Consider the following 21,109-nt stretch of genomic DNA (forward strand, 5'->3'; position numbering starts at 1 on the left):
AGTCACACTCAGTGACGTTTCATAGAGTCAGTTTCTCATCTGGCTTTGTATCCTGGGGACTGACCCAAGAATGAGTCTTACTCAATGTCAGTGAAAGCCCTTAGCTCATATTAAGTATAAGGAGTTATATTTTGCTACACTTAAAACAGAAGTACAGCTAGCATTTAATCTCGTTGTGTTTCTGAACAAAGACTATAGCTACAGGGCTAGGGCATTTCAAACCCAAACAATGTTTTTGTATCACATCACTTTCCCTTTTTAATCTATTCTTTAATCTAAAAAGAAAAATAACAAAATTAAACAATAATTTAGGTTAAAGTTTAAATGGTATAACAAATTTAGAAACATGACAACTTTTAAAAGTGCATTAAACCAGGAGATGGCATTTCAAATATAGAATATCCACAGATAAGCTTCTAGAACTCTTTTTTTAAAAAAATTTTTAATGTTTATTTTTGAGACAGAGAGAGACAGAGCGTGAGTGTAGGAGGGGCAGAGAGAGAGGGAGACACAGAATCTGAAGCAGGCTCCAGGCTCTGAGCTGTCAGAACAGAACCTGATGTGGGGCTCGAACCCACAAACCGTGAGTTCATGACCTGAGCTGAAGTCAGACGTCTAACCAACTGAGCCACCCTAAGTGCCCTAAGAATTAATTCTAACTTAAGTTTGGTTCTCTTCCTTGTCTTGCAGCCACTATTTCCTATCAGCATAGTCAGAACAAACCTGGTATTCTGTGTACTATGTGGGTGAACTGAAGTTTTTTTTGAAATTCTACTTTAAGACACACACACACACACACACACACACACACAATGTATTTTAATTTAAGACAATAAGGATTGGTAAATCCCCAAGGATTCATGCCCAATGTTTCATTATGAAGGAGCTATTCCTCCTTGTCTTCTGATAATATTACATTGTTCTTGTATTATCATTGTGGTGTGGTAACTCTGCTTATTACATTGCTAGTATGCATAGTTCATTATTATTTTTTCTTTCAACGTTTTTTTTTTTGTTGTTTTTTTTTTTTGTTTTTTTTTTTTGGGGGGGACAGAGAGAGACAGAGCATGAATGGGGGAGGGGCAGAGAGAGAGGGAGACACAGAATCGGAAACAGGCTCCAGGCTCCGAGCCATCAGCCCAGAGCCTGACGCGGGGCTCGAACTCACAGACCGCGAGATCGTGACCTGGCTGAAGTCGGACGCTTAACCGACTGCGCCACCCAGGCGCCCCTTTAGTTCATTATTATTATTGCCACATTAAACTGGAGTTGTTTTCTCGATGAAAGCTACTTTTACTCAACTAGATGGCTGTACTTTACGACTCCTGGCACTTATATCTTCCAGGAAATTATGAATGTCCTCAGAATAATGGTCAAAATTAATTTAATGATAATGCAGAAAGATGAAGAAAGTTAAAATTATCCTTTTGAACTATTGTCATCTGTCCGTTTAAGATAATGAATATCTAGGAAGTGTTCATTGTACACAAAGTGTTCACTACTTTTTCTCTGTACTTCTTGTACAGTGTCATATAAAGCTATGTCCATATTGTCATACGTTTCATTCACCATCACATTAGGACACAGGTTAGGTTTCAATGATAGCTTTGTGCAAATATTTGTGAAAAGACTTTAAATAAACTAGGTAGGGCTGGTTAAATGTTTCCTAAACTTGTACTAGATTGGTTCTACAATGATTCATCAAAATATTGGTTAAAAATCTTGTATCTAAAATTTTGTTGAGAAACAGGAGATAAAGAAATGCCATCTGACTGGCTGACAGTTAACCGAAATTAGTGACCAATAATAACCCACCCCCCCCCATGAGACAAATGTAAGGAACAAAATCTATTCATATCTGGACTGTTCTAGGAATGGCGATGACTTGGGAAACTCTACACCTGGGACCACATTTTTACACCTGGTCGGCTTCACACTTCTTATCAATAATCTCTTTCTCCCAAGTCCGTGCTGAGCTAAGGATCAGAGCTAACATTTACTTTGACATTTCACATTCTTTGGGTTCCTATTTGGTGCCAGGGATCATGCTAAATTCTTTATAATTCCATTGGCTTGTATAATTATTAAATCCTGTTTTACAGTTGAGAAAACTTAGAACCTGTGCTTTTAATAACTATAGCATATAATAGGAAGCATCTTTCTACTTTGGTAAATATTTTGATTTGCTATTCTTTTACATTTAGTTGTGCATCTTTTTCGTAAGCTAAAAATATTACATAGGTGCAAATACCTAGATATATGCTACCGTATGGTAGACAAATAATTTGACATGTCTTCTTAGGTTCCAAATGTAGGTATTTGTGTCTTTCTGGGAATGGGAAGCATAGTTTCTTATGTAGACAAAAATAGTGGATACTAGCATAATATCTTTGGACTGAGAAATATTTCCAGTCAATCCTAGCCAATATTCTAGTGTAGAATATTAATAAGGCTTTGTTGTATATAAACCCTTAACATTTCCAAAGTGAATATTTGATTATTACAACTCCAAGGTAAGCAGGAAAGAGATTATGATTCTCACTTTAGAGATGAGATAATTGAAGGGAGGGGAACTTCAGTCAACTGATTTGCCCAAGATTACGTAGTTAAATAATGGCAGAGCTTCGTCTTAGAACCTTGGCCTTCTGATGACTCACTCTGTTTTTCTAGTAGAATGTCCCTCAAATACCACTTAACCTTCTGGTCATTCAAGTCTTTATAGCTCACAACTTTTGTGAATGTGTTAATTTTTCCAAAACTAAACAACTCTACATGGAATACAAAACTGAACTGAAAGATAAAAGATGTGGAGGTTCAAAGCAAAGACGTAATGAGTTCCAAACCACATCATAAACAATCACAAAAATATTCCCTGGAAAATTCAGCTTGAGTCCTCAAAATATTTCTAAGACTGACATTCAAAAGACAAATTCTTTAACTTATAATTTTTCTAATAACAGCATTTGAAACACAAAACATCCTTGTAGCTACTTGCTTTTGTTACTCTGTGCTATGAAAGGAATTTGTGTATGACAACTAGTTTTTGGTCATTCCCACTCTGGACTGACTAAAGAAAATCTTAGCCTTGGTCAAAAATAATATCAATTTCAGCTATTTTGTAATATTTCAAGATGAATATGTGTAAAAGATCAGCATCGCAATTCCTATGGAGTTACTTTATTAATCAGTGCCATTTGAGTTTTTCTTACTTATTAAAAAGTCTTACAGTTAAAAAGTAAGTCAAAGTATTATGGGAACATGGTTCTTTTTTTCTGTCATTTACAGGGATTTTCCGTGAATGTAATTTACAGAGATTTTTGAATGAGTGAATCCAAGCTCTAATTCACGAGACAGCTGCTCTCTTGCTCGGTTGGGTCTGAATAGTCTCTGTTCCCTTTCTCTCCAATCATCAATTCTATTCTCCACTCTGAAGACCTGCTTTCTCTGCTTATTGATTATCCCTGTTTTTCCATACTCTCTCTGTGGTTTTGTATCTGTAGGCTCTTCTCTGTTTTTTCTTTATAAGTTAAGGCACAGGGTCTGGTCCTAAATTTCCATGTCTTACAAGCTTAGCACCCATATTAACCAACCATACTTTTGTCTCTTACTTCAAATTTTCAGTACATAAAACAAAATGACTCAGCCCAATTTGGAGGTGTGTTTCAATTAGATATGATAAGCAGAATGAAGATTCATATAAATAATGCCACTAAAGCCTGACATGTTAGGACAAAAAGCCCCCAAGAAAGGAGAATGGGCTAGGAAAATATCCATACTATGTCTACTATTAAGAAATATTGTCCTAGTCACCCCAATAAAGAAAAACACAGGGTGTTATGGATGCACATAGAACGTGCACTTAAATGAAACCAGAAAGCATCATAGAAAGTTCCTAGAGGAGGTAATGTATGAGCTGAGAGAGATTTGAAGGATAAATAAATAAGAGTTAGGGAAAGACAATGAAGTAGACTATTTAAAGGAATGGAATCAACCTCTACAAAGATAAAAGATACAAAAGAGTTTGGTATCTTCGGGGAACTGTAGGTTTTTCAAGGTGAATGAAGTGCAGGGTTCGAGAGGGAGAATTACAGGAGATAAATCTGGGGAGTTTGGTAGGGATCAGATTACAGAGTATTAGCCAGGTTTGCTTGAGGAATGTGGTTTTATCCTAGAGGCAATTATAATCCTTTAAGGAATTTTACAAAGAGTCTTGATATGAGAATGCTAATAAGTAGTAGGTAATAGAACCATAGCCAAGGATGAATTTTCTGTTTCTAAACAGAAAAACCAGTTGTTAGATAGTTGCATGAATCCTGTCTGAGACAGACTGGGACTTAATCTGAAGGAACAGACAAGAAGAAGAGCTGGGCCAGTGAGCAATGAGGGCATCAGAATCAAGAAGTTGTGGTTTAGGTGGATATGTGCAAAAGGGGAAGGAAGTAGTCAATAACAACTCCCAATATTCTGTACTGGTCATCTGGGAAGAAAATAATGTCTGAAAGGAGGAGCAGAGTTGAAAAGAAATATGTTGGATTTGAGGCATCTATGAGATAAAAAAGTAGAAATGTCTAGTGAGCAGTTGAATAAATAAGTTGGGAGATCAAGAGAGACACAAAAAATGTAATTACTCAAACCATTGGAAGGCATTTCTTACTAATGAAAGATTCTAGGATGGGTATTTCCTTCATGCAGTTATTCAGAGACCTAGGTTGATAGTCCTTTTCCATGTTCAACACGTGCTTTCTCTAGTCTTTCTGCTTAGAGAAAAGAGTGGAAGCTTGAGGACGGACATCTCCTCTTAGGCAAGTGAGGAGGAAGTTGCATATGTCACTTCTTATGCTAGAACCACCATGTGTCCATACCTACTGCGGTGGAGCTAAGAAATGCAATCCTTAGCTTAATGGACATAAAACAGCTTATAATGCTAGTATTATGGAAGAAGAAACTATATAGAAGCTATTAGAGCTTCTATATAGAAGAACTATATAGAACTATTAGAGCTATGGAAGTGGATTAGATTACCTAGGAAGAATGTTTAAAGTAAGAAGTAAAGAAGACCAAGAATGAAACTGAGATATTTCTAGACCTTCTCATGTTGCCTGGGAGTCATCAGGGAGAGTTCCTTGTCTTTCTGTACCTTGACTTACATTTCTTATCTTGCCCTCCCCCTTCCCTGCTGTTTTTTTTTTTTTTTTGTCTCATGATTGTATACTTCCTAACACAAAACACTACGGTAAGAAATGACTCCATTTCCAGTTACAATTCCAGGGTTATCACCCCCACCACCAACAGTACAGTGTAGTTCTGACCTTCTCCTTTATCTGTGGAGATCAGGGAAAGTACATAGAAGGCATATTATTAAACTTTATATAACTGACAGTTTATAGAGACAATTAATATAAAAGAGTTTGAAGGGAATGAATGATGGTCTAGGACTAACAAGATAAAATTTCACAGGAACATACACAGTATTGTTTCAAAAAACTAAATTTGTGAGAAAGGAGTAGGAGACTTTGCCCAACAACAGTTAATGTGAACACCTCAGCTTTTATTTGACCACAAAATCAATGTTCAGGAACGTTATTATATAGCTGCTAAAAAAGTAATGCAATCTTAGGCTCTATTAGTAGGTTTGGCACACACACACACACACACACACACACACACACACACAAATGTTGGTACACGAAACATTTTACACTGAACTCTTGGGAGTTCCATACTAACTTTTACAACTTATTGTCACTCTTGAATTCTTCCTCTCCCTCTCCCCCCCACATCCAATTAATATCAAGTCCCATCTATTCTACCTTTTAAATATTCTGTCACCTTTGTGGTTTTGAGTTGGAATTGGAGATATCAGTATGAACTCATTACAACTATTATATAATATGTCTATTCTAATATACATTTTATATCTATAATGTCTATAATCTATCTATAACACCTATATTATAGATATAACATATAATTATATAACACGTACATATTACATACCTAATTTTACAGAAAGAGGTATACACACATGTACTTCTGTGTGTGCATGTAGGTTTCTTAGGTCCGTCAGATAGGTGGGCCTAGTGGTAAAGACCCCAAAAGAGCAATGAGCACAACTAACACCCAGATCTTTGTTTCTAAATACGACTTTTCACTGAAAAGACCCAGGGATCCTTAGAGAAATAACTGAGCCCAGGGTTGGGACAGGGAAACTATGAAATGAGGCTGGGACTTTGTGTTGTACCAGAAAGTAAGAAAGTGCTAAGAAAGGACCTCTCAAAAAGGACAGGATCCAACTTGATGAATACTAAAAATAGTGGATGAAATGCTGTTGAACAAAAATTTACATAGCTTCAGAGTAATCACCAGAAATTACTTATTAACTACAAAGAGGAGAAATGCTCTCCTGGGGATCATTTGATAACGTATAAAAATATTGAATCTCTATGATATACACCTAAAACTATTGGATACTGTATGTCAATTATGCTTCCATAAAAAAGAAGAAACAAATAAAAATGTTTAAATATAATATTCTCCCCAATCTGTAAAATAAAAATGTTCGCATATAGAGGATAGGCCATTTAAATCTTAATTTCGTCTTAACTCCAGTAGAGGCATTGAAATATATGTGTATATATAATATTGCATATATACACATGGCTTTTCCACATATATATTTCATTTTACATATTCCTGTCATAAAATATTTATATGGCTAAAATATTTAATACTATGCTATATATATTTACTATGGAAATGTTCACAAAATAAAAATAATTTTTTTCTTGTTTTTCAGGGGTTATTTTTGAAATACAATCTAATTTGTTTGCCATATGCATATCTCAGAAAGAAACTGTACATACCTTTTAGAAAGGTTAAAGCAAAGGCAAAACAAAAGAGTGCTTAAAATTTTAAAAGGAGGAAAAACAGTGACTTTATAGGTTAACCTAACAAACAAAAATTTCTTTAAGTCATCAAGGTTAACATTGGTAATAATGAAGCCAATTGACATTATGTGCTTCCCAAAATGATATGCTGAGAAGGACAGAGCATCACTTTTATGTTATTACAATAAAAAATACAAAACCTAAAGCTAATTGTAGGGAAACATCAAAGAAATCCAAACTGAAGGAAATTCTGCAGAGTTACTGGCTTTACTCTTCCAAAGCGTCAAGATCATGAAAGGAAAAGGAAGGCTGAGGAACCGTTTTTAGATGAAAGGAAAGTAAAGAAACATGACAATTAATACACCCTGTGATCCTGGATTGTATCCTGAACCAGAAAGAAAGCTATATAATATACCGTTGGAACAACTTGTGAAATTTGAAGAAGAACTATGAATCAGATAATAATATTGTGCCAATGTTACATTTCCTGAATTTGATAAAAATACTTTGGTTATGTAAGAGACAGTCTTTAGGAAATACATATTGAAGTATTTGTGCATAGAAACGAGAGAGAGAGAGAGAGAGAGAGAGAGAGAAGAACAAATGCTACAGTGAATGGGGAAAAATGTTAAGAATTGTTTGGTAGAGAATATAATAGAGTTCTTTGCAATATTTCTTGCAGCTTTTATGAGGTAAAGAATTGTATCAAAATTAGAAGCTAGAAAGAAAAACTTCCAAGTTTGACCTAAGTAGTTAGCAATAGATCTTTATCTAAATCTGATAAATATTTCTAAGGTTAAGAGGATACATTCTTAATCCACTCATCTAGGAGCTTCCATCTGCTATGTACAAAAGAAAAAAAAGAAAAGAAAAGAAAAGAAAAGAAAAGTTTGTGAAGTGTTTTGTTTACATTAACGCTATGCTGTTGTCTGAGATAACTTATATTTTAACATACAGCCAGGAGATCCTGTCACCTGGATGTCATCTGGAAGGTCAGCTTTCAATAATGGAACTTCAGAGAGTAAGAAAAGCATACTACTCGATCTAAAAGACTTTTAGGATACTAAGTGTGATCTCAAATAAGCTAAAAATATGCCGTAAGTGTCACAACATCTTGGGCCGTTTCATCCTTAGGATAAATCTGCCATCGCTAAGAGCAAATGCTAAAAAGAGAATTCTCGGCAGAGTGCTCCAGACGTAGAGTTACAATTCAACTCTGTCAGTCACTAGATGAATTTAGAAAGATAACGCTTAGGTATTTAGTATATTGGTATTCCTAACAAGAACTCTACAAATAAAGTACTATTATCCCAATTTTACAAATAAAGAAACTAAAGCAGAGAGATGTTGAGTAACTTTCCCAAGCTCACACAGTCTATAACAACTTGAGCTAGGACTCAAACCCTAAGATCCACCAAAGATAGTGCCTTTTCCCTTTTCCTCTTTCTACTGCAAACATTCCAAGAGAGAATTTGCTTAGGTGTGGTAGGTGATAAAAAGGCTACATAGAGCCAGTGTGGCTATCCTGTCACCCAGGAGTGCTTTTCTAGAAATCTACCCATAAGAAATAATCGGCATTTCAAATCAAAATTTATGTTCTAGAATGTTATTCATTCTCACACTTTAAATATCCAATAATTGGTTAAATAAATCATGGTAGATACAATGGTATAGTATAACTTAGTATAGTATATAATAGTATAAATTATTAATTATTATAAGAAGATGAATATTATATGATTTTCATTAAAAGGAACAGAATACAAAATTATTTAGACAGTGTGGTTTAAATATATATCTATATATACACCTATATAATATACTTAGTATATACATGTATGTATGTATAAGTATATATGTATATACTAAGTATATTATATTAGTATATACTAAGTATATTATATATATATATACACACACACACACACATAATATATACAAAATTATTTAGGCAGTGTGGTTTAAATATATATACCTATATAATATACTTAGTATATACATATATATACTTAGTATATACATATATATACACATATATATTATATATACTTAGTACATATACATATATAAATATGTATACATATATATGTATGTGTACTGAGTATATTATATTAGTATATACTAAGTATATTACATATTTTATATATATATATACATATATACGTAGGAAAAAGAAGGGTATGAATCAAAACGTTAACATGTTTATCACTAAGTATTGCAAGTGATTTGGATTACATTTATATACCTTATCTTTATTTTCAAAACTTTCTAATATTAGTTTTAATCACTTATAATTTAAAAAAGCCAATAAGCAGCATTTAAAAGAAGATTCAATGCAGTCTTTGAAAATTAAGAAAGAAAAGAAGAAAGTTAGAAGAAAGAAATCAAGTAGACTAGGTGCCTCCTCTTGTCTATATTCATCAAAAAACCAAGAAGTAAATGGAGTCCCTACCAGTAGCAGGCTCGGCAAAGATGAGATACAGCAAGTCACTGATGAAAAGAGAGTAAACTATACGGGGGAATCTTACCAGCACACCCACACAGGTTTCCAGTGGCACTCCTGGTGCCATCTTCAAAAAAGGGATGGCAAAAAAAAAAAATCAGGGAAAGTGTAATGCACCCACTGTTTATAAACACATTCAGGGAAAAATCAAAATAAGTCTTTGAATTCAGAAATTAAAAAGAAATAAAAATAGAGGATGGAAACTATTCTATATAATATTATAATGGCGGATGCATGTCAGTATGCCATTTGTCAAAACCCCCAGAATGAACAGCATCCAGAGTGAACTGTTAATGTAAACTGTGGACTCTGGGGCATAATCATGTGTCGATGTCGGTTCATCTATTGTAACAAATGTACCACTCTAAAGTCAATAACGGGAAATGTGTGTGTGTGTGTGTGTGTGTGTGTGTGTGTGTGCGTGTGCGCGTGCTCTCGCCCGCGTGGAGGTGGCATCTATGGGAACTTGCCGTGCTTTCCACTCAATTTTGCTCTGAACCTACAATTGTTCTAAAACATAAAGTTTTTAAAGTAAAAAACAAAATAAAAAAAATGAAAATGGAATTTTCTCGTAAAATCTAGCACAAATCTCTAACCATTCTAACTTTAAGTTATGAAATCACAAAGAGATTGAATCGGATTAATTTAACTTAAATTGATTTAATTGAATTTGATTTAATTGAATTTGATTTAATTGAATTTAAATGTTCATATATAGTCTCCTCTCATCCTCACACCATCACAAGAAGGGTAAGAACACTACCACCATAAGATATTCTGAGAGAGAGAGAGACCACATTCCCGTAACTTTTATGACAGTACAGTACATTGTCATAATTGTTCTATTGCATTATTACATAGTAGTTACTGTTAATCTCTTAGTGTGCCTAATTTATAAATTCAATTTTATCATAGATATCTATGTATCAGAGGAAAAAAGCATGTGATTTCAGGCTTCTGCTGGGAGTCTTGGAATATATTCCCCAAGGAATGTGCCCCTATATTTTATGCCTGTATTCCTCAAGAGGTAGGAAAAATTTTTTTAATGTTTACTTATTTTTGAGAGAGAGATAGACAGAGGACAAGCAGGGGAGGGGCAGAGAGGGGGGGAGACACAGAACGTGAAGCAGGCTCCAGGCTCTGTGCTGTCAGCACAGAGCCTGACGCGGGGCTCAAACCCATGAACCGTGAGATCATGACCTGAGCCAAAGTCGGATGCTTAACTGACTGAGCCACCCAGGCATCCCGGAAAATTATTTTTTTAAGAAAAGTGGGTGTGGCGGGGCCGGTAAGGGTGCAAAATGATAGGTAAGTAGGTAGATACTATGCATTTACAAAACACCTAGCTAGGCACTACTACTAACTACTGGAGATAAAACAAAGGCAAATGCTTGTCCTTTAAGGGACCGTAGCCTAGCAGAGAGGCAGACGTGCCAACCATCAGGGCCCCTGCCTACTGACCTGCATACTGTGTTGCATTAACCCCAGAGGGGGCATCCTCATAGTAAGCTAGGAAATGAATGACAGAACTTAGAGTTGCTCAGCAGTCCTATAAAGAGTTACAAAATGAAAAGAGGTGGGCTGTGGGGCCATAAGTGACCAGGCACCCAGTGTCTTTGTGGGAGTGATAAAAGCTTCATAGGTTAGGTGACACAGTACATGAAACTAATGGGAGGGAAAGAAGGAGGGCAGGTTCCATGTGTGAGCAAAAGCAGGATTAGGGAAGAGAAGATAATGTCCCATGTCTCTGGAAAGCAAAGTGCAAGGTGCATAGACAAAAGGTAAACTGGAGAAGTAGGCAGGGACCTCACAGGGAGGAGACAGAAAGTCACAGTTTTATACTGGGGCAGGACGTGAAGAGACTTGAAGTGCTTTGAATTAGGACATGACATGATTAGATTTTTAGATTAAAACAAACAATAATAATCCTTGGGTAGCAAGGAGAGATTCTATACCAAAGACAGGAAGACCGTCAACTCAATGCTGGCAGTAATCTGACAACAGCGAGGTCCCAAATGAGGGTAAATGGTGTGACTGAGGTGGGAGCAGGCAAGGGGGAGGGAAGGGAAGAGACCAAGAGCTAGAATCCTGGCAGCTAGTGTCTAATTGAACGTGGTAGTGAGCGAGAAGAAAAACTCTCAAAGGACTTCCCAGGCACTGGGCTTGGTCACTGGATGTGGTCTTTCCAGAAGAGAAAATACAAGGGCCATATTCCAAGGAAGAGATGAGAAGAAACGGTGCTTTCAGGATCTATAGCTCCCCTATGTGTGTTATGGGGACACACATCAAAGGACCATACATCCTGCCGAGGGAAGTGTGCCTGTCAGCTGGCAGTCAGCCTCTGTTTCCCCAGAGGGCAGGGAAACACTGATGCTGGACCTGAACTCAGGTGGGCGGAGTTTCCTCTCCTCTAAGGGATGATCATCAGCTGCTTTTCTGGGGAATGCTGGCAGGATAGAGCATGTGTCATCTCTGATCAGGAGGGCACTTAGCTAGTGTCTTCATATATGGGAAGAACACGAATGAAATTGAAATAGGCATGCATTCAATGAAAAACATCCAATTAAGAAAAACAGATCATTAACTATCTTTCCATACTAGCATCAAAGACACATTTATTAATAATATAACTGGACAAATGTCTGAAAGGCATTCCATAAAAATCATTAAAGTCTATCATTCAAGAGATTTTAGGGAACCGAAGTTCAAATATCAAATGACAGACATAAAACAACCACCCTCAGGCTTAAAGTGACTCCACGTGGACAAATACATAAATATCAAAGTATGTAGTTTGAAGAAGGTGAGCTCAGAGAGTTGCACATGGAGGCAAAAACACAGAAAAACAGTCACCTCCCTTTCAAAACACCAAGGAAAGCTTCATTGAGTACATACTCTTTTCGCTGTGTGTAGAACGATGAGCTTGGATTTCTGGGAATAGGATAACTTTCCACACAGAAGACATAGCCCAGAGTGGTTTGTAAGGAGTGGGAGAATTTGGTGAAAGCAGAAGCATGTCCATTTTCTCAGGGAGAGATAATATGCAGGATCTTGGAGGTACGGGGTGGTGATCACAGATGAAACTTTCAATGGGAAGCCATTCTGAGTACTACGGTGACTAATGTGTGCACTTAATTACAGTAAGTAACCGCTGTATTGAGTCAAACTAGGAGCACATGCAAATCCCCCCCCCCCCCCGCCCCCAGATTGTGGCTTATTAGAGAGAAGTGAATTTTGATTACATCATAGTTTTATTATGCATTCTTCCCAGGCTTAAGTTGAGTGTTGTTACTCCTATTGTTGTAAGTTTCCAGTTTTCAAGTATAATGACAATGTGCCTCTTGCATATTTTAGGAATTAAAAATAGATTTCTATTTCAGGTGAGAGAAATAACTGCCTGGGAAGAGGAACTCTTGAACCACAAGGAAATTATTTTCATCCAAATATCCTTAGTGATTAAAAAATAAAAAGAGACTGAAAAGAATCCAGAACAGTTTCAATACTGCAGGATTTCTGCCACAACATGTTAGTGCAATGAGCACTTTCATAACACCATCCATATAACCTTTACTGCTGGTAACTGTACGGGCAGAACAGGTTTTGCAAACTATGACTTGTAAACAGAAATTTACCAGGCTAGAATTCTTGTATCCTTGTAAAAATTAATAATGATGTTTATTTTAAAATAACACCCAAACAAAGGCAGTGATTTAAATGTTTTAATGTACAAATCAGAAGGCATTTAGAATGGAGTACATTTTGGGGGTGTTCAGCTGGCTCAGTCAGTTAAGCCTCGGAGTCTTGATTTCAGCTCAGGTCATGACCTCACTGTCTGAGAAACGGAGCCCCATATCCCATTCTGCACTGACAGCATGGAGCCTGCTTGGGATTCTCTCTCTACCTCTCTCTCTCTGCTCCTCCCCCGCTCTCTCTCCTTCTCTCTCACAAAATAAATAAATAACCATTTTAAATAAAGAGAGAGAATTGAGTACATTTTTAAGTCTTCCTCAACCTCACACTCCATTGTGTGCCAAACAGTAATGGAATAATGGCACTAACAAAACAATTTTTACTGAACATGTATTACGTGCAGGGCATTGTCCTTAAGTCTTTTTCATGTGCTGGGTTATCTAAACCACACAAATCCCTGCGAGGAGTTACCTTACATGATGGAAAACGTCAGCACTATCCATAGTTTCAGACCCTGAAACTTTTCTGGTAAAGATTATTTAATGTGTTTTGAGTATTAACAGGAGACAGAACAGCATGTAAAAAATTCAATTCCTGAATTCATATGTTCAAAATAATTTTAAAAAGGATACTATAGGTTTGTCATATTAATTGGACTCTAAAGAGGATTTTAATGAGAAGAAAATTTGGCAGGTGGAGAATAAGGAAATTTTACAGCTGAGTTAGATTTGACCTAGAAGAAGAACTCCCAGGAAAAGTGATATTGAGGAAAATCAGGAAAATCTGGTAGAAGATAGGGACCAATCTTTAAATTTTTTTTAACGTTTGTTTATTTTTGAGACAGAGAGAGACACAGCATGAGTGGGGGAGGTGCAGAGAGAGAGGGAGACACAGAATCCCAAGCAGTCTCCAGGCTCCGAGCTGTCAGCACAGAGCCCAATGCAGGGCTTGAACTTAACGGATCGCGAGATCATGACCTGAGCTGAAGTCGGACGCTTAACTGACTGAGCCACCCAGGCGCCCCTGGGACCAATCTTTAAAATGAAGGTAAAACAAAACATGTTCTCAGATGCCTGAGAACATGTTGTCATTTTACAACTTGGGCTATTCACAAAGCAGTGTGATACAGAAGAAAGGACTTGGGAGACAGAGGATCCAGGGGGGCTGAGTGTTCACCTTTGTTCTACCATTTACTTGCTGTGTGACTTTACAAGCCACTCTTCTTCCTTGAGCTTTACTTCCTCAATCGTAAATTCGGGGCAGTGATTACACAGGTATTGTTGTGAATATTAAACAGATATTATGCTTTTAAAAACGTAAAATGGTATACAAATGAAAGATATTGGCTGTATTATTTTCAGGTTCAGTCACTGAACATAACTCTTCCTTTTTTGATCTTTTGTCTTGGCATAACACAAGGTATCTTGGCATCAGCTTAGAATTCAGTTATGCTAAGCTTTTGAAATTCTTAAGCAGAAAGTCACTTAGGTGACAGAAAGAGAACAGAGGTTTTGAGCCTGAGGCAGGACTGAATTCCTGAACCCACACTTCAACAACTTATTCATCAAGGTCGCCAAGTCCTAAATCAATAGAATCTTTCAGCCAACCCAGCCCAAGGCCCATCATGGAAACCTACCCTTGCATAGCCCCAGGCAAGGGATAAGCAAATTTGGACTCAAATACAACCTAAGTGGAGATAATGCAAAAGACCAGTTTCATAAATCTATGCTGTGATAAGAGAGAGTTTATTTTCTGATCCCAAAATATAAATCTCACAGGAGTTTAGGTATATTGATTATTCTGGTAAACTAAATTTTTACTCTATATATCATAGGTCAGCCTTCCTTGTCACCACCATGGCATGGGTAACTCAACCATGACAGTGTCCCTGAGGACTGGTATGGCAAGCAGGGGAGGCAGGGGCGGCCACTGTGTGTTTCCTAGTTACAGCGCTGTTAGCAGAAAAAGATCTAGAAAAATATCGTAAGTTGTACCAAAGGGGATGCAAGGCTAGAGCCAGAGGTAACAGTAGAGAATCATACAATGTATCTGTTTGGGGCAGAACAAAAGCCTGAGCCAAGGTCCAGGGGTAAATAGGATAGAGGAACTGAGCCAGTGAGGGTGGCGTGTGACAGCTGAGAGAAAATCAGCCTAACAGAAGTTTGGTTTGCTGTGCTGGCACCTAGAGTAGGTTCATTAATTTTTGTTTAATGTTTATCTACTTTTGAGGGAGAGAGAGAGACAGTGCGAGTGTGGGGGAGGTGCAGAGAGAGAGGGAGACACAGAATCCGAAGCAGGCTCCAGGCTCTGCGCTGTCAGCACACAGCCCCCCCTACCCCCCCACCTCCCCATGCAGGGCTGGAACTCAGGAACCTTGAGATCATGACCTGAGCCACAGTCAGACGCTTAACCGACTGAGCCACCCAGGCGCCCCTAGAGTAGACTCATCAAAAGGGGGTACGATAAAAGAGGGTAGAACTAGAGTGAATATATATATTTTTCTAACACTTTTAATAAATACATCTCTATATAAACATTCCAAGAAATAATTAATTATGAAATTTTTGATAATGCGACATCAGCATTAGGCACCATCATAACAACATCACTACCACCACTAGATATGATGCTGACCCTTAGGACTGTTACGGTCAGTTGAGTTTTCTAGCTGTTTGGATGGTGACCAGTCAAGAGAAAACGCAACATTTTCAAAACTACTGATTTAGAAAAGTCATTAACCAAAAACAAACAAATAAAATGTCAGCACCAACAAAGGAAAACCACAAAGGCAGAGATAATAAGGTATTAGGAGGAATGATATTTATTCCAGTACTTGGGTAGAAAACCAACTAAAAACTTGGATCGGTGAAATAGAATGAAAACCCGGAGACCCCTGGAGAATGATTAATTAAACCTAGAAGGAAGGACAAAGTTCAGGTGGATTAACAGAATATTTGCTTTTGATACTACTTGTAAATTTGATTCAGAATCTTGCAATTTTCATTGGTAATTTGTATCCTAAAATCTGATCATCTTCACAAGGTTAAACATGAATGTAAAACTTTGTCAAAATGTTTTAAAACCATGCTTACAATGATGGTTTTTTAAAAATGCAATGGAAGACAGAAATTGGAAAGTGGATAAAAAGAAATAATGCTTATTCTCACAAATTCTGAGATTTATTCTTACCTAACCCTATCCTAGGTAAAATGAAAGGGGAATAACAGAGCCTAAGGAGGGGGATGACTTCAATTCTCCAGAGGAGCATAGGTTCAGAGTTATTAGGTCGAGGCGCTGGGCTCTCCTGCAAAAGTGATCGCATTATCCAGAGTTTGATTATTTACGTCAGAGGGTCTTGGTCTGTTACGGAAGAGAAATGGGATGTTATGCCGCTGTCTTACCTTGCCTTACCTTGACTCCATTGCTTTGGATAATCTCAATACCAATATTTTTCCTCCTAATGGGAGAAAAACAGAGGATTTAGGATTTAGGATTTTTTCGGATAATATTTTGAAACAAAATTAATGACTTCTTTCCTTCTCGAGTGTATAAAAACTTATACCAAAATAATCATAATGATAGCACAAGGATGTGAATACAATGTAATATGGCAGGATAAGAAAATGGAGATATTTATCAGCATAGTTTTTCTGCCACTCATCATTCACTCTTCCAACCACACCCCTTACGGTGAACGCCTTAGGCTCAGAGAAATGGGACCCTGCTTGCTCCATTGGAAGATTATAAAAATCTTGCGGGCAATCAAATGAGACACCTCAATGTTTAAGCTTACATTTTAAATAGAAAGATTTAAGAGGCAGACAATAGTGGTCACAAAAATGAAAAAAAAAAAAAAAAAGGAATTCTGTCTGCTCTGTCTGCCCTCCCCAGAGAGGTATGAGAAGGGAAGGTAGTGGACGAGTTAGGTACAAGTACGGGGAGTCCTACACCTTGTACCTCATTCCTCAGGCAGAATGAAGAGTTGGGGATGGGCACCCCATAAACATATTTATCTCTTCAAGTATCTTCTATCTCCCTTTGTTCCCTTTAAGTCTAATGATCCACAAATAGAGAAAGAACTTGTACCTTCCTCTCTAGGGGAGATCCAGGGAAATTGCAAGTTTCTCAGAAAAGAAAGCACCCCATATCCCATTCAGTTGGTGCAGGCAGTAAACTGCACACATAGTAGGGCAGTAGATGGGACAGGGCTGCAGAGAGGCCTCCACCCCTGGTTGGGGTCTTACAGCTAGACAAAGGGGTGTAGTATTGGATGGATAGGGTATGGGCATTCTGCACTAGAAACCTGTTGAATCCGCCGCAACATCCTGGCTGTATCCTGCAGGAAGTCAAATCGGCCTCCCAGAACTATCCTTTTGCATTTTGATGGATTGCGATTTATTACTTGTGCTGAGGACGTGGCAGGTCAATACATGGTTTGCCACTGCGACAGCATTGTGAGAGGGGGACAGAAAGCAAACATCTTGAAATGACTTCTTTTAAAACCTGAAATGTCTTAAAACAAAAACAGGTCCTTAGCTTACCTAATGTGACAAGACCCATTTTCCACACCAGGTTAGAAAAAAATTTAGGGTGGGCCTCAAGTCAGGAAACAATTTCAGTGTTTCAAGAGGAAGGAATTTTCACTTCTTGCACACCATGAACTTTGTGCCTGCTGCTGTAGTCATAATGTCTCAAATATGCTCTTTTGAGGATCTCTGTCCCTCTCTCAAATATGCTTCTGGATAATGATTTGGCTGCCACTAAAGCAGCATTCTGAGTTGTATGGCAGCCAAGGAAATCTCGGATCCTATGTTTGCTAATTGGACATAACAATTCATGCTCAGGGGCAGCAAGCAAAATGGGCTTTACTCTGCCAGATTGTTTTGGCTTCCTTTTTTTTTTTTTTTTTTTTTTTTTTTTTTTTTTTTCTGGTTAGCCCCAATCCCTCATTCCAAGTTTTCTGACCCCTAACACTACTTTCCTGGTGAATAGCAATTCTCCACCCAGGTATAAGAAATGCTCATTCTACTGTATCTGGAGAGGCCAAGTCTTTCTGTGTGGGAAGATGAGAGTTTACATTGGACAGAACTTTGTACTTGTCTGAAACTTGATCACCTTAGAATTAATAAGAGCAAATATTGGAATTAATTCACAAGGAAGTAGAAGTCATAAACACTGGACAATAATATTCTGGCATCTGACCTTTTCATTTTAGGTATCCTGTAAATGTAAGTCATAGCTTGCAAACCAAATGACTGAGAGAAACAGGTAGATGAATGATGCAACTGTAGGTTTAATTACTTAAAATGCAATGATATTTGGTTCTTAATTTATAAAATAGAGACCCAAGATGGCCTCTGCCTGATCTCTGCAGTGGATGCTTAGATTATTAAGAAATACTTGGACATAGGGGAAATCAATCAGATTGAATCTTTGCATGATCTCTGAAGATTTCAATTTTTTTCCTCTATACGCAAAGTTTGAAGCAGAGAGAATGACCATAAATTATTTTGGTCATTTAGAACTTTGAATAAGTCAAAGTTCTTTGATTTGAAAAGTTCTTCTATTTTTCCTGAAAGAGATTAGGGTACAACTGACAAACAAAATTTTTATTTCTATTACTTTTTTTTTTTTTTTAAATTTTTATTTTTGGGACAGAGAGAGACAGAGCATGAACGGGGGAGGCGCAGAGAGAGAGGGAGACACAGAATCGGAAACAGGCTCCAGGCTCCGAGCCATCAGCCCAGAGCCTGACGCGGGGCTCGAACTCACGGACCCGACCGCGAGATCGTGACCTGGCTGAAGTCGGACGCTTAACTGACTGCGCCACCCAGGCGCCCCTTATTTCTATTACTTTTTACAGTGTTTGTTTTTTTCTCTTTGCATTGATCATTAGATTTGATCTCTACAGCATGCCTTATTTTTTCCCCATTTTAGAAAGGGACACGTACAATGTGAGTGGTTATGTGAAATGATGAAGGTTTATATTGATATGCTAAAAGCAGGAAGGGACTCCTGCCTTCTGGCCCAGAGCCCATTGTTTCATTCTATCACAAGCAACTGTTCTATGCCCCTGGGACACAGCAGAGAAGAAAACAAAATCCTTTCCAAATAAATGTAGTGTCTTATATAGTAGTTACTGCTATAGAAAAGGAAGGAGCCTGGGGTGGGTATAGGAAGTGCCTGACTGTCTTTGGAAGGAGGGAGGGGGGTATTGAGGGTAAAATTGCTCCTATTGCTTGGGAAAAAGTCCAGGAAGGCCACATTGGTAAGATGATATTTGTGACAACTGGGCAGGGACATGAAGGTGTTGGGAAACAAGAATTTTCTGTCCCCTTCAAGGTCCTTCCAGCTAGACTAAGAATCAAATTGACATGAAACAGATTAACAGGGGAAAATCACGTTTAATTCTGTACATATGGGAAATCCACACAGACATGGAAATTCTACACTTGATCTTAGCCAAAAGGCCGAGAAGCGATCAGACATGGAAATTCTAAAGACAGACAAAATGAGGTAGGTATATGTATCATTTTCAACTAAGGAAGGGTGTAGGGATGTGGAACTTCAAAGGGAAAAAATATGATTCACAGGAAAATGAAAAAGAACAAATGTTTGGTAAAAATAAAGGTTTGGTTGGCCTCTCAGAGACAATGGGACACAGACGATTTTCATCAAAGAAGCCTCATTGGTTCCTCCCTGTCTACCATACCTAATTCATAAAATAATGTAGTTATTTATGGTGGTAGCTGTTTTCTTGGAGCAGGTTCTCTATCTAAATTTTTAGGCAGTCCTGAAAAAAGGTAAAGAGCTTTTCCTAAATCTGCTGTGTTTCGATTGCTTTTTAACTCAAAATACTCTTCATACCAAAGTGGGCCATCTTGGAGTGGTCTGCCTTTGGCCCCTACAAAGTAAATTTGGGAATGTATCATATGTGGATGTCAAATGTGGGGGAAGAGAAGTATTGGCCAGGGGTAGGCCAAATTCTGTCCAGTGACATTTTATTGGAACACAGCCATGCTCGGTAGTTAACATATGGTCTACGGCTGCATCTGTAGTATACTGGCAGGGTTGAATAGTTGTGACTGAGGCTATGTGTGGCCCATAAAACTGAAAGTATTTACTACCTGGCCCATTAAAGAAAAAGTTTACTGACCACTGGCTTATGCAGCGGAAATGACAAATACAAAGCCCAAAGACACAAGTGTGCATATTGTATTCAAAGAATAAAGAAAGCAAGTGTGGTTATGGGAGGGAACAAGGGGAGAGAGAGAGAGAGAGAGACAGGGTAAGAGAACAGAAGGAGAGTAGGGAGTAGATCCTGCAGGGCTTTTCTAGGCCATTCTAAAGGATTTTGAGGTTTACTTAGAGAGGGACAGGAAAACACTGGAGGTAACTGAGTACAGAACTGACATAATCTAACTTACTTTTTAAATTATTCACTCTTTTCAGGATAGATGAGAGGAGATTAGTCCGGTATATGGTGCAATAATCCAGATGACAAATGGAAGTCCTGAGTATTTGCCAAATTCTGAACATATTGTAAAGATTGAGCTGAGGTGATTTGTTGATGAACTTGAAACAGAGGTGGAGGGGTGGTGTTGTGTGAATGGGAGACAGTAAGAGAGGGTAGTACAAGTTAACTTGTGTAGGCCTGAACATCTGGAGGATAGGACTTCAACATACAAAAAGAAGATTGTGGGAGATGTGAGCTATAATTTACCACCAGAAGTGAATTTTAGATGCCTTTTGAATATCTAAGTGGAGATGTCAAAGAGGCACTTACTAATGACATCTGGCATTCAGGGGAAAGGTTGAAAATAGACATATACATTTTGGAGTCATCAATGGTTAGAGAACCTTTGAGTCACAAGAACAGAATAAAATCATGTAGAGCATGGCTATTGACAACACAGAGAATGATTTGAATACCTACCGTTTAATTTCAATATATGTGCCGTGTTTTGAGCTAAGAACTTTATAGTATATACTCTCACGATACTTTACCTAGGTAGGTATCTGTACACCT

General features: G+C 37.7%; 1 long non-coding RNA gene across 1 annotated transcript in view; it reads left to right on the forward strand.

The window, feature by feature from the left end:
• The window catches only part of LOC131513525 (uncharacterized), a 51,636-nt gene extending 38,779 nt beyond the window's left edge, over positions 1–12,857 (forward strand). The window contains exons 4-5 of the long non-coding RNA XR_009262621.1: positions 10,306–10,417; positions 12,771–12,857. This is a non-coding gene — a long non-coding RNA (uncharacterized LOC131513525). The remainder of the gene's footprint in view (positions 1–10,305; positions 10,418–12,770) is intronic.
• The last annotated feature ends 8,252 nt before the right edge of the window (positions 12,858–21,109 follow it).

Source organism: Neofelis nebulosa, chromosome 6 (assembly GCF_028018385.1).
Source record: "Neofelis nebulosa isolate mNeoNeb1 chromosome 6, mNeoNeb1.pri, whole genome shotgun sequence".
In the NCBI taxonomy this organism is placed as follows: domain Eukaryota; kingdom Metazoa; phylum Chordata; class Mammalia; order Carnivora; family Felidae; genus Neofelis; species Neofelis nebulosa.